This window comes from Octopus bimaculoides, chromosome 16 (assembly GCF_001194135.2).
Source record: "Octopus bimaculoides isolate UCB-OBI-ISO-001 chromosome 16, ASM119413v2, whole genome shotgun sequence".
In the NCBI taxonomy this organism is placed as follows: Eukaryota; Metazoa; Mollusca; class Cephalopoda; order Octopoda; family Octopodidae; genus Octopus; species Octopus bimaculoides.
Window position 1 is genome coordinate 50,797,357 of NC_068996.1, and position 13,940 is coordinate 50,811,296.

General features: G+C 35.8%; 1 protein-coding gene across 7 annotated transcripts in view; it reads left to right on the forward strand.

Annotated features, from left to right (window-relative positions):
- LOC106869485 (centrosomal protein of 170 kDa) overlaps nt 1-13,940 on the forward strand; it is a 393,016-nt gene that overhangs the window by 104,908 nt on the left and 274,168 nt on the right. Inside the window, exon 1 of one of the 7 annotated variants that reach the window (XM_052973760.1) lies at nt 5,747-5,965. The exons of the other annotated variants lie outside the window; for them this stretch is intronic. The gene's annotated coding sequence lies outside the window, so the exon portion shown is untranslated. Of the gene's footprint in view, nt 1-5,746; nt 5,966-13,940 lie in introns of those variants that run through there. 7 annotated transcript variants of the gene reach the window in all.

Sequence of the window (13,940 nt, forward strand, 5' to 3'; positions counted from 1 at the left end):
CCCCCCTGTGTTGATATGGATTATACAGGATTGCAAAAGGGAAGACTTTGTAGCTGGATCCCACTCTGGTAATTTTTTTTTTTTTTTTTACTGCCTCACTGCTTTTAAGATATGCTCAATGATATTACAACTTTGGTCAACTATTTCACCAGTTTCTATTTTCCTTGGCATCAGTCAGTTATTGTAACAAAGCCCAGAACCTTCTCTTCTCTGTGTCAGCCTGAGGTTTTGTAACCAAAACGAAGGTCTGTAGAATTGGTTGCATGTTTATATAATGAGCAGCCACATCAAATAATTTGATGCTTTTAGCTTCCATGTTTAGAAAAACCTCTATATTATTTTTATAAGCCATTCACATATAATTCTACTGCTGTTACTTTGCATTTCATGTAATTTTACCATCTTTGTAATTTTTGTGTAATTAAAGAAGTTTGTTTCTAAACCATCAGATTTTGGGTCCGGTCCTACTGCATGGCACCTTGGATCAGTCTTCTACAATAACCCAGGGCCAACCAAAATCTTGTGAATCAAACTGAAAGAAACCCATTGTATATATATATATGTGCATGTATGTATGGGTCTGTGTGTGAGTGTTTGTTTCTCTTTGTCTAGACGATGTGATATTATAAATGAATGTCACTGTCATATAAACAACATCCCTCTGTGTGTGTGTGCGTGTGTGTGTTTCTTGCACTGCTTGACTACAGGTGTTTGTTTGTTTATATCCCCATGACTTAGAGATTTGGTAAAAAAAATAGAGACCACTTGAATAAATACCAAGCTTGAAAAAAATAAGTACTGGGGTCAGTTTGTTCAACTTCATGGTGGTGCTCCTGAAATTTCCCAAATGGAGACACAAGGTCAATTTAATAAAGAAAATTTTCATGGGTGGGGTGGGGTGTGGGATGGTAATGCTATTTATTTTTCAAGAGTTTTGTAAATTTAGTCCGACACAGATTTTACACACTGTTATCTATTGAATGGGTAAGTTGTATCTTCTGTCCTTTAAATATTTCTGTCACTTCAAAAAGTAACTTGATGCTACCAACTTAAACACTCCATGCCATTTATACTGATTTATGCTTGCTCTCTTTCTCTCTCTCTCTCTCTCTCTCTCTCTCTCTCTCTCTCTCTCTCTGGGTTGGGAACAGTAGGGTGCAGAGGGTGCAAGCACACTCCCTAAAATTTTGGGTGGGGTAATGAAAATGTTTTGAACACTCTAAGTTGGACCTGGGCTTGCACCCACTCAGCAAATTTCATTCCTGTACTTATGCTCTCTCTCTCTCCTCTCTCTGTTTTTCTCTCTCTCTCTAATATCTCTCTTTCTTCTCCCTCTTCTCTCTCTTTCCTCTCCCTCTTCTCTCTCTTTCTCTCCTCCTCCTCCCCCCTCTCTCTCATGTATACATTTCTGAAATTTTTTACCTAATAAGATATCACAATCAGTCAACACAAAACTATGGCAGAAGACACTTGCATAAAGTGCTGAAGCAATGCATATTTCTTTTCAATTTTACTGCTTTCACTCTTTTAGGAATGCATTCTTATCCTCCTCCTCCTCCTCCTCCTCGATTTTATACATACAAATGTCCAGGATGAGTATTGACTACCATATCAGTTTCTCCCGTCATTGAAGGTTTGCAAAAAAAAAAAAAAACCAAAAAAAAAAACCCTCTGCTTTAGCTAATAACATCCTTATTGGGTGATATGTAGGTCTTATTTCAGTGTAAGTGATGAGTTGTCACATGAGGTTCTTGGTTGCATCATCATCATCATAGTGATAGTTATGATGAGGTGTCCTGATGCAGTACCAGGCAGTGGCTCTCATGGCTTCTGGTCTTAATTGATTGGAAGTGTTATCATGTACATTGTTTTGTCTTGGTATAAAAAGATGGGCTACAGCAAATGTTCTGCTTAATACCACAGATGTGCCTGTCAGTTGTTTGACCTTAACCAGTTGAGCATGTCCCTTGGTGGCTGACGATATGTGCATCTCTGAGCAGAAGTAATGGGCGAGCATCATAGCCATGTGTTGAGAGGAATTCTTTGGGGTTTGAATAATTCACCTTTGGAAACATGGGTGTTTTGCTCAACATCCTTAAACAAACCTTATTCAGGAACCTTTTGAGCGGGATGGGCTACTCGACCTGAAGAAAATTCTAACTAGGCCCCACCTGTGAGGTCATGTGCTGTTTGTCTTGATATGAAATCACCATGTCGCATACATATGGTTGTGATGCATGTGCCTGGTGTACCCTTATCAGACGGGTAGTCATGATGGGTATACTGGGCTTCATATATTTTACCCCAGTGTCACTTTGATGGCATGCTCTACTCTCTCACTCAATAATAATAATGTGAGATTTTAACATCCAGACTGATAGAGTAATAGAAGCCAGAAGGCCTGATTTAGTAGTAGACAAAGAGAATAGAAAGTGCCAGGTAATTGACTTTACAGACCCAAATGATGAGAAAGTCAATTTGAGGGGTATAGAGAAAATAACAAAGTACTAGGATCAAGCTCTTGAGTTACAGAGAGTATGGAAGGTGCAGGTAAAATATATCCCTGAAATTATAGGCAAAATGGTTAGCGGCATTTTGTCTGTCTTTATGTTCTGAGTTCAAGTTTCATCAAAGTTAACTTTATCTTTCATCCTTTTGAGGTTGATAATATAAGATACCAGTTGAATAGTGGGGGCTGATGTAATCAACTTCCCACCCTGCTTTCCTGAAATTGGTGGCTTTGTACCAAAATTTGAACTCATTCTTTCATTATGATATGAAGGCAGTAAGCTGGGTGAATCATTGGCATCGCAAACAAAATGTATATAGGCGCAGGAGTGGCTGTGTGGTAAGAAACTTACTTCCCAACCACTTGGGTCCGGGTTCAATCCCACTGCATGGCACCTTGGGCAAGTGTTTTCTACTATAACCTCAGGCCAACCAAAGCCTTGTGAGTGGATTTGGTAGACGGAAAACTGAAAGAAGCCCGTTGTATATATATATATATATATATATATATATATATATATATATATATATATATGTATGTGTATATGTATATATTTGTGTGTGTTTGTCCCCTCCCCACCATCGCTTGATGACCAATGTTTGCCTGTTTATGTCTCCCGTAACTTAGCAGTTCAGCAAAAGAGACTTGTAGAGTAAGTACTAGGCTTATAAGGAATAAGTTCTAGGGTCGATTTGTTCGACTAAAGGCAGTGCTCCAGCATGGCCATGATCAAATGACTGAAACAAGTAAAAGAATAAAAGAATGTGTGTGTGTGTATGTGTATGTGGGTCTCCATTTGAATTAAATTTCTTCCTTTCATCTGCTTAAAATATATCTTAGCATCCAACCAGCTCCTTCCTACTACATTGGTTAATCTCTCACAACAATTTCACTCCACCAAACATTGTTACATTAGATTCTTTTCTGTTTCTATCTTGATAAAAACAAACCAAGAAAATAAAAAGCCAAATAAAAAAACAAACAAAACGAAACAAAAGCACTTGCAAGAAATTCTATACTTCCATTCCAGTAGTAGTCTAGCTTCTTAATCAAAAGACCACTTGGTGGATTGCTAGTCAGTACTCTTTCCACCCAGTTCCTGGTCTATAACTTTACCCTTTTATCCCTTGTCCTACTTATTTATTCATTTATTTTCTTGTTTGCTAGGGTTTTTTATATCCCCCCACCCCTCCGCTCACTCCTATTCTCCACAAATATTTTAGTTGATAGAATTAACTGTTGCAATGACTAAGAATCATTTGGACAGTGATTGTCAGTTAGGTGGTGGAAAAGAAGAATCTTTATCTCTGTGGGATAAAGATTTATACATAAAGTATATCATACCTGAAAAGGAAGCATTAATTTTCTGCAATGTAAAAAAGCTTAATAATAAAGTTTTTCCATTCTTTTTTTCTACTTTTTTTCCTTGTTTATTTTCTTCTGTGCCTCCAGGCCAGTTATGCACTTTTTGTTGTTGCTTAGTAGTAAGTGGGGTAATTGACAAACTAACTGGCAAAGTGATAGGGGTAAATTACAGGGTAAGGGTTGGGGATCATTGCTCTTATGGTTCAGTTTAGAAATGAAAAAATAAAAGAAAAAAAGGGCCATAAGCCAAATAATGTGTGTGTGTGTGTTTGTACACACACACACACACACACACACACACACGTGCATGCATATACAGTGAAGCTTGTTGCAGTCTTCTACCTACCCAGCCTGTATCAAACCTTCCAACTCATGCCAGACAGACATTTCCCATGATGATGATACATATATATATATATATGTGTGATGTATATGGATGTGTGTGTGTGTGTGTGTGTGTGTGTGTGTGTGTGTGTGTGTGTGTGTGTGTGTGTGTATGTATATATATATATATATATATATATATTTGGATGGATGGATGGATGTGTGTGTGTGTGTGTGTGTGTGGAAAGCATGGCCGCAGTCAAATGACTGAAACAGATAAAAAAAATAATCCACACACACACACACACACACATATATATATGGATCTTTGAATATAAATATGGATCTGCATGTAAAATTAAGATCATATATGTGATAATAAATATAAATAAATATTGGTCAGTGAACTTTTAGATGCAGACATGACTGTGTGGCCAAGAAGTTTACTTCCCGACCGTATGATTCCAGGTTCAGTCCCACTGTGTGGCACCTGTATGTCAAGTGTCTTTTATTATGTCCCTGTGTTAACCAAAAAGCCTTGTAAATAGATTTGGTAGGCAGTAACTGAATGAAGCTTGTCATGCTTGACAACCAGTGTTGGTTTGTTTATGTCTCTGTAATCTTGTAGTTCAGCAGAAGAGACCGATAGAATAAGTACCAGGTTCAAAAAATAAAATAAAGCAAATAGCTGGGTCAATTCATTCCACTAAAATTCTTCAAGGCAGTGCCCCCTCCCCCTGCATGGCCACAGTCTGCTGACTGAAACAAGTAATAAAAGTAAAGTGGGGGAGGGGAGAAAGGGGGATTAGTCCCAATGATAATAGACTAAAATTAAGATATATGTAATTTTACTGTTATTGCAATAAAAGTAGTCCTAATTCATTAGTGCCTGAAAGGTAAAATATTGAATAGAAGTGGGGGCCTTCAATAGCTTCCTTTTGATACTGGTGACAAATTGTTTGTTTTTTAGTAGCTGTTTAGCCCTGGGTCATCTCTTATCAAGTAAACTTAGGATTGATGGTATCTTAACGGTGACCACCCTGTCTTGTTTTTTTTCTCTTTTTTTTTTATCGAGCATTTTATTATTTAAGACTGTATAAATCAATGTGTCCCTTCTGTTTTTAAGAAAGAAGAGTGTGGCAAGAGATATTTGGCTGTTATTTCTAGTAGGTCGCTTAACTGCAAGGAGTCACCCTTGTTGGCTCATTAGCTGCTAGTTGTATTTTGAGGCAGTGATGGGTGCTCTAAGTTGATGGTTGTAGTAAGTAAGAAAGCATAAATAAACAAGAGCCAACTTTTGTATGTTTTTACAGCATTGATTGCAAAAAAAAACCCTGTAGAAGTAGGAGTTTACTACTGCACTATCTTTCTATCTTTCTCTACACTTTGTTGGTGGTAGATTTTTGTTGGTAGATAGATGCTCAGTGACATTCCTAAATCTCTAAACTTCTCGTTTCCCTTCCTCCCACTTCTCCTCGCCTGGTCTGAGCTTATTGCTGCTTACCAATGCTAGTTTGTTGTTTGTTCTTATAGTCTAGTTTTATACCTCCATCATTCCTACCCCCATAGTTAGTTCTTATCCTCTCTTCCACATCAGCTTTCGTTTTTTTTCTCTCTCTTCTTCCCTTTCTCTTCCTCTTCAAATGTAGTGTGTGCTTTCATGATGGTGTGGTGCCGCTTTATCAATCTTTCGCGGTGGTACTTCTGTTTTTGCCTGTTCTCTTGATTTCCACTGTCTCTCTTTCACCAACTGTATGACCTCTAGAGGTAGGTGCTTGCATAAAAGAACTTGTGATAATTGTCTTGCTTTCAAAGAACTAACAAGATGGTCTTGTATTTCTCCCAGTTCTGTATATATAACATGATAGAACATATATAACATCGTGTGTGTGTGTGTGTGTGTGTGTGTGTGTGTGTGTGTGTGTGTGTTTCTGACAGTTTAGCATATGTTGTCTGTGTAAATTTTCTTCAATTTCTACAACTTTTTCGTTTGTTAGTGTCCTTTTTACTGTTACTTTTTTCCACCCTAAAGATTCGCCAAAAACTTTAAAAAAAAGAAGAAAACAAAAATAGATATTGCATAACGGTCTTTCGGTAACATTGTGTCAAGTTTCACCAAAGTTGTTTTAGATTTATAAGATGTTTATCTATTTCCCTTATACTCCAAAACATAGTGTAAATTTGTCTGAAGTAAACCCCATCTTATAAAAAGTGCTAGCTTCATGTTTATACTTGAATATACTTGATAAAACAAGAACACCAGAAAAAGAAACAAACAATACTATTGTTAAACAAAAAAAAACACTTGTTTTTTTTTTTTATATTTAAAAAAAAATGCTTATAACCATCTTTCTAAAGTGCTTTACTTTTACATATCGAAAAGAACAGAAAAAAGTTTTCATGTGTTACATGTTTAAGCATGTATTTTTAGTGTGTATGAATGTGTTTATACATGTGAGAAAAATCACACTACTATCTACATTTTCATATGAAACTGTTTTATAAGTGAGATTATATACATTTTTTTGCACATATTGATGTAACAATATAAATAGCTGTGTGTGTGTATTGTTTCAGTCATTTGACTGTCCCAGCATGGCCACAATCAAATGACTGAAACAAGTAAAATATATATCATTCATATATATATATATATATATATATATATATATAATTATACAATTATACATGATAAGTACATACAATTATCTGTGCAGTATTGTAGTTAAATATTTATGCTAATGAATTGTGTTTGTATGTTCACACATACACAGATTTACACATTTATACACACACACACACGTATGACTATGTATGTATCATTTACTCACACAAATATCTGTATGTTTGTCTATATAAACATGTGAGTCTATGTATGCATGTATGTATGGTGCTAATGGGTATATGTATGTGTCTACACTAGTTTATAAAATAAACTTGTGTGTGTGAGACAGACAGACAGACAGACAGACAGATATTTATCATTCATCATCAGCACTATTTCATCTGTTTTATTTTTAAAAGCTGGTATGAGATGGACAAGTTTCGGTATCTCACCGCTTCTCACAATCCTTCTCCTTCTGTAACAGAGAAAACCACTAATCTTTGTTGTGTACCCAACATGTTATTTTCACAGACTTTTTATGGTTGGATACCCTTGTAATTGTTAACCACCTTACAGCATGACTACATAAACACACCACATACACATACAACCAACAATATAAATACTTTTATATATATATATATATATATATATTTTACATTTTGGGACGGTCATTTTTTTTTTGCCAAATAAACACACACACTATGTATTTGTTCTTCACTCGTTTATTACTGTTCATATTCTAACTTATGTTCATTGTCTGGAATTCTTTCATCACACATCTGTGATCTCTTCAGCGACACTTTCCATCTTCATGTGTGCTCTTGGTCCACTTATAAATGAGTGAAAGATAAATGAGTGAAAGAACAAATATATAGCGTGTGTGTTTATTTGGCAAAAAAAAAAAAAAAAAAAAAAAAATGACCATCTCGAAATACAACAATATCTGTTACAACACACAATTTCACATGGGGAATCTTGCAACACAAATTGATAAATGTGTCTGTGTGTGTGTGTATATATATGTGTGTATGTGTGTCTGTATCTGTGTTTGTCCCCCCACAATTGCTTGACAACCAATGATGGTGTTTTATGTCCCCGTAACTTAGTGGTTTGGCAAAAGTGATCAATAGAATAAGTACAATGAATAAGTCCTGGGGTCAGTTTGTTTGACTAAAGGCAGTGCTCCAGCATGATCACAGTCAAATGACTAAAAAGATAAAGGAGGAGTGACTGTGTTGTAAGTAGCTTGTTTACCAACCACATGGTTCCGGGTTCATTCCCACTGCGTGGCACCTTGGGCAAGTGTCTTCCACTATAGCCTTGGGCCGACCAAAGCCTTGTGAGTGGATTTGGTAGGCGGAAACTGAAAGAAACCCGTCGTATATATGTATGTATATATATATATATATATATATATATATATATATATATACACACATGTATGTGTGTGTGTATGTTTGTGTGTCTGTGTTTGTCCTCCCAACATCGCTTGACAACCAATGGTGGTGTGTTTACATCTCCGTAACTTAGCGGTTCAGCAAAAGAGACCGATAGAATAAGTACTAGGCTTCCAAAGAATAAGTCCTGGGGTCGATTTGCTTGACTAAAGGCGGTGCCCCAGCATGGCCACAGTCAAATGACTGAAACAAGTAAAAGACTAAAAGAGTATATATATATATATATAACGGAGTCACTGTTTTTAATGTATATATAATATCTACAAAATAAGATGTGTGTGTGTGTGCATATATATAACCAATATGTATTTATATCTATGTGTTGTGTGTCTATGATATATTGGTTTCAAATTTTAGCACAAGGATAGCAATTTTTGGGGAAGTGTAAGTTGAATACATTGACCCCATTGCATAACTGGTAATGATTTCATTGAACCTGAAAGGATGAAAGGCAAAGTCAACTTTGGAATTTGAACTTAGCATGTAAGGATGGATGAAATGAGTGTAATCATTTTGCCTGACATGACTATTCTGTCAGCTTGCTGCATTTTGTCTATGATATATTAATAAATGAATGACAGCAGGAGTTATGTTATTTTCATTACCTTACATCTGTTTCTGAAAACTGTGTGTTCAAGAGCTGAAAGCCAGTGTGACATCTCATAGCCTTCTCAGAGCTATCGAAACAGATGTAGACTAATGAAAGTCATCATGTACTCCTGTTCTTTTGTCATTAGTTTATCAATATTATTCTCTGTATTCACCTATTGTGTCAGTCTGGAGTGGAGAAATTTTAACAATTTACATCTCTTTACTAGTAGACCTTACTAATGTGTAAAATTCATATATTGAATTCTTGCAACTGATTATTTGTATCACTATGGCTAAATAGAATCAAATTATATATATATATATATATATATATATATATAATGGGCTTCTTTCAGTTTCCATCTTCTAAATCCACTTGCAAAACTTTAGTTGGCCCAGGGCTTTAGTAGAAGACACTTGCCCAAGATGCCATGTAGTGGTTTTGAACTGGAAATGAAACCTTGTGGCTGGGAACCAAACTTCATAACTGCACAGTCATGCTTGTGCCTACAATGTATATCAGCAAACGATGTAAACATTGATGAGTAAAGTGAAATGGGTTTCACAATGTCCCTTGATACCATTATCAGTCTCACTAGAAACAGAACGGACCTGTGATTGGGATAAAATTGTGCACAAGCACACACGCTCTCTGTTTATCTGTCTCAAATACATATTTGAATAAAATTTGGGTAAGAACCTTGTATGCTATTTGAAGCTCATCCACAGCTTTTGGCTACCAGATGTCATCATACGGTAGGAATACTCTTATTTGGATATACATCAGGAATTCCAAAGTATCCATAGAGTTTACATAAAGAGATGAAAAAGAGAAAATGGTTTGAATGACATTCTTCATTTCAAATCCCTACAATCATTTCTACAAATTGTTACACCTGTAGTAGATTAGTGAGAAGACATAATTAACATATTGCAGATCACTACCACCCATCAAAGGTGTAAAATGTGTTTCTTCAGGTGATTATTTTGAATAAGTCCTTTGATGTCATGATATATGGAAAGAATTGTAGTAATTTAAAATAATATTGTTCAATCCATTTTCCCTTGTTCATCTCTTCATATAAACTCTATGGATACTTTGGGATTCCTGGCAACTGACACCAATAAAAGAATCCAAATAACTAGACTATTTCTGCTCCCTTTAGCATCCATTTTTCATTTGTTACAGCCATACTTTGTAGTTTTGTAGCACTGTTTGTCTAAACAAGATGTTGTTTTGAGATGGATTCCACAATTTTATGGTTTTCTACAATGTACATATATGCATTCATGGGTATGCATGGGCGACTTCTGGTCTTCTGTAAACAACTTTGCCTGAACTTGTGCCTTGGAGGATAACTTTCTAGGTGCAATCTCATTTATGCAGGCACATGTATGTATGAATATACATATGTATACTCATATATATATATATATATATATATATATATATATCAAATGAATGTCTTATAAAACTATTCCACACACACACGTGAAGGCGCATGGCTTAGTGGTTAAGGTGTTTCACTCACGATTGCGAGATCATGGGTTCGATTCCCATACCGGACGTTGTGTTTTTGAGCAAAGCACTTCATTTCACGTTGCTCTGCGATCATTTCGACATCTGACATGTGACATCTGTTGCACCTGTACAGGTAATGTCAATCTGATGGAAGCAAATCATCTGAGTAGTTGTTCAGTAAGAAATTGTTGAACCTCATATGTTGTCTAATGACAGGGGAGTCCATCATCATACATACATGTATTTATATATATATATATATATATATATATATACACACATACATACATGCATGCATACATACTTGAGAGGGTACTGAAAAGTTCCTGATTTTTAGGGTATCACAAAAGGCCTGGTTGGAGACCCAACCTTCTAAGTTCTTTTACTGGGCTTAGAAAAACTGAAGGACTGCTGCAATAAGTGTATGAATCTGAGAGGAGGAATATGTTGAATAAAATCATAATTAACTGATCCTCCTGTATTTTCTTTTACCCAAAGCCAGGAACTTTTCAGGACTTCTTTGTGTATTTACGCCACTAGGTCTGTATAACTTTTTGTGAAAGACATATCTAATTCATTGTTTTCTGCCTAAATAACATTCATCACTCCCTCCCTCACCTCCCACAACTTTTATTGTAGCCAAGACTGAAAGCTGTGAGTTTTGAAGAAAGAGTTAAATGAAAGTTGCTTAGAATTCTAAGAATTCTACTGGTATTATTATTGGTATTACTTTTGTTGACCCCCACCCAGATATGAAATGAATTTGACTTTTGGGAGATCTAATAACAGCTATATTTAATTTGGAGTTGTAATGACCCAGTTGTTATCATTTCCTTTTGATTTAATATTAAGCACTTCTTTTAAGATTCGTTACTGAAATTGAATAAGGCAATCTAAAAATAATATGGCTATCAAAGATTTTGTTCTTTTACAAAACCACCTACTCAATTTCTTTTTTCTGGTAAGGTTGTGTGAAAGGTGAATATTTTTTAATTTGTTTCCTGCCGTCTAAAAATTTTCATTTGTATGTCTTTTTAATTCTGTTTTACATGACTTGAATTAGTTTTAAAATGAATATATAAATGAAACTGAATTAATTATAACAGTTGAATATATACATATGTATGTATCTATATAATATAAAGTGAGATCACAGCCGTGACCGATGCCAGTGTTGCGTAACCAGCTCATTTAAAAGTACCCTTGAATCGTCAGGCAATATGTGCTTGAGAAGACCTGTTGAATCAAGTGAAATCAAAATCGTAATCATGGCTAGTGCTGCCTGACTGGCACCCATGCTGGTAGCATGTAATAAGCACCATTTGAGCATGGGTCAATGCCAGTGCCGCCTGACTGGCTCCTCATGCTAGTGGCACGTAAAAGGCGCCATGCGAATGTGGTTGATACCAGTGCCCCCTGACTGGCTCCCATCCTAGTGACATGTGAAAAGTACCATTCGAGCGTGGTTGATGCCAGTACCACCTGACTGGCCCCCATGCCAGTGGCACATAAAACGCACCAACTACACTCTCAGAGTGGTTGGCATTAGGAAAGGCACACAGCTGTAGAAACTCTGCCAAATCAGATTGGAGTCTGGTGCAGCCTTCTGGCTTGCCAATCTTGTGAAACCATCCAACCCATGCCAGCATGGAAAACGGACGTTAAACGATGATGATGATGACTTAATGTTATCTGTACAGAATAGAAACATGAGAGCCAGTACTGAAAGCTACGGTGTTTCATTTAAGCATATATATGTATGTAAATAATGTGATTAAAGTATATTATGGTTGCATAATGAAATACAGTGGCTCCACAAGTCATTGATGTGTATGTACCAGCTGTCAGGAATATGTTTAATATGTAAAATTGGTATATCTAATAATGTCACACCATTATATTTAGTGGCTATTTAAGCAATAAATTTGTGGATGGTTAATGGGTTGGATGTGGTACTGATGAAGGAACAAGAACTCCTGAAATATGCATATACACCCATCACCTAATTTTCTGCCTTCAGTTGCATTGTTTACATTAGATGTTTTCATATATGAAATGTAACTTTCAGTACTGGCTCTAATTTCTATAGAAAATCTGTAGAGATAACCTTAAAAAGTGACTGACTTGCACTGCTAACATAGATGGGACATAGTCTTGACTCGTGAACCTTTAATATGCTTGTAAGTATACTATCGTTGTATAACAAAATATGATGTCCTACCAGCAGTTAATACACACACCTTCATTTTACATCTATTTTTCCATATTGGCATGGGTCAGACAGGTTCATCACTGTTTTAATTTGTTCTACAAAGAGTCATTCATCCTCTTTATAGGACCATCCTAGGCATAGCCTTCAGACCATGGCTTATTTATCCATTTTTGTCTTAACATGGTTTTTATAGCTGGACAATCTTCATAGCACTAACCACTTTGGTGTGTGTACTGGAGTGCATTTTATATCCTATCAGTAGCACTAAAGAGAAATTGTCCTAGATAAGATTATGGGTCTTTTGATCTCTATCATGCCTTTGTTGATCAGCCACTTCACAAAGTGTATTGGGTGCATTTTTAATACAAACACCAGTGCTTGTGAAGCTGTTTCTGTCAGGATATATAATATTAGATATTTTTAAGCACGAATTCACAGCTCTACAATTTTGGCATATGTTTATCACATTAATTATACTTGAATGATAAGCAAGATAATTTTCTAATATCAACTCCGCCTTAGCGAAAGCAGAGGTATTGTTCTCAGTCATGTTTGTTTGTTTGTTTTCCATGGACAAGATGTCACAATAACTGCTGGATGGATTTGGATGAAACTTTCAGGGATGTTTGGCATCATGACTGGCATGAACTGATTAGATTTTGGGATTGATCCTGTACCGGTCAAGGATTCTGGATTATTTTTCCTTTTTTTTTTTTTTTTAAACTTAATTTTTGAGAGCGGTCAGGTTCATTTCTAGTATTCTCGTTTGTGAGAGCAGTCGAGTTTATTTCAGATATTCTCATTTCAAAGATCATCTCTGGCTAATCGTTGAGAGGACATTGGTGTTGCCTTGGTGGACATTTGCGCTCTCTGAGTGCTCTTGTTCTTATTATTTTCTTTTAAATATTTTCAGATTTAACAGTTACCCCATCTGATTGTTGCATCGATGGAGAATATAAGGATTGAAACATCTTTTACTTGTTTCAGTTATTGGAGTGTGGCCATGCTGGAGATTTAGTCAAATGAATTGACCCCAGTAACTTTTTTCTTTTTAGCCTTGTACTTATTCTAGTGGTCTTGCTGAACTTATAAGCTATGGGACATAAACAAGCCAACACTGGCTGTCATGCATGATGAGGGACCAGCATAAAGACATGTGGTAGCGGTGGGACAAGTGTGTGGGTGTTTTTGAAATATATATAAAGATTGCTTTAAGATATATGGTGTATTTTATAAATATACCTAATCAAGCATCATAACATGAAACTATTACTAGCTCTTTCAGTTGTGTATTTAAATTGATATATATATATATATATATATATATATATATATATATATATATATATATA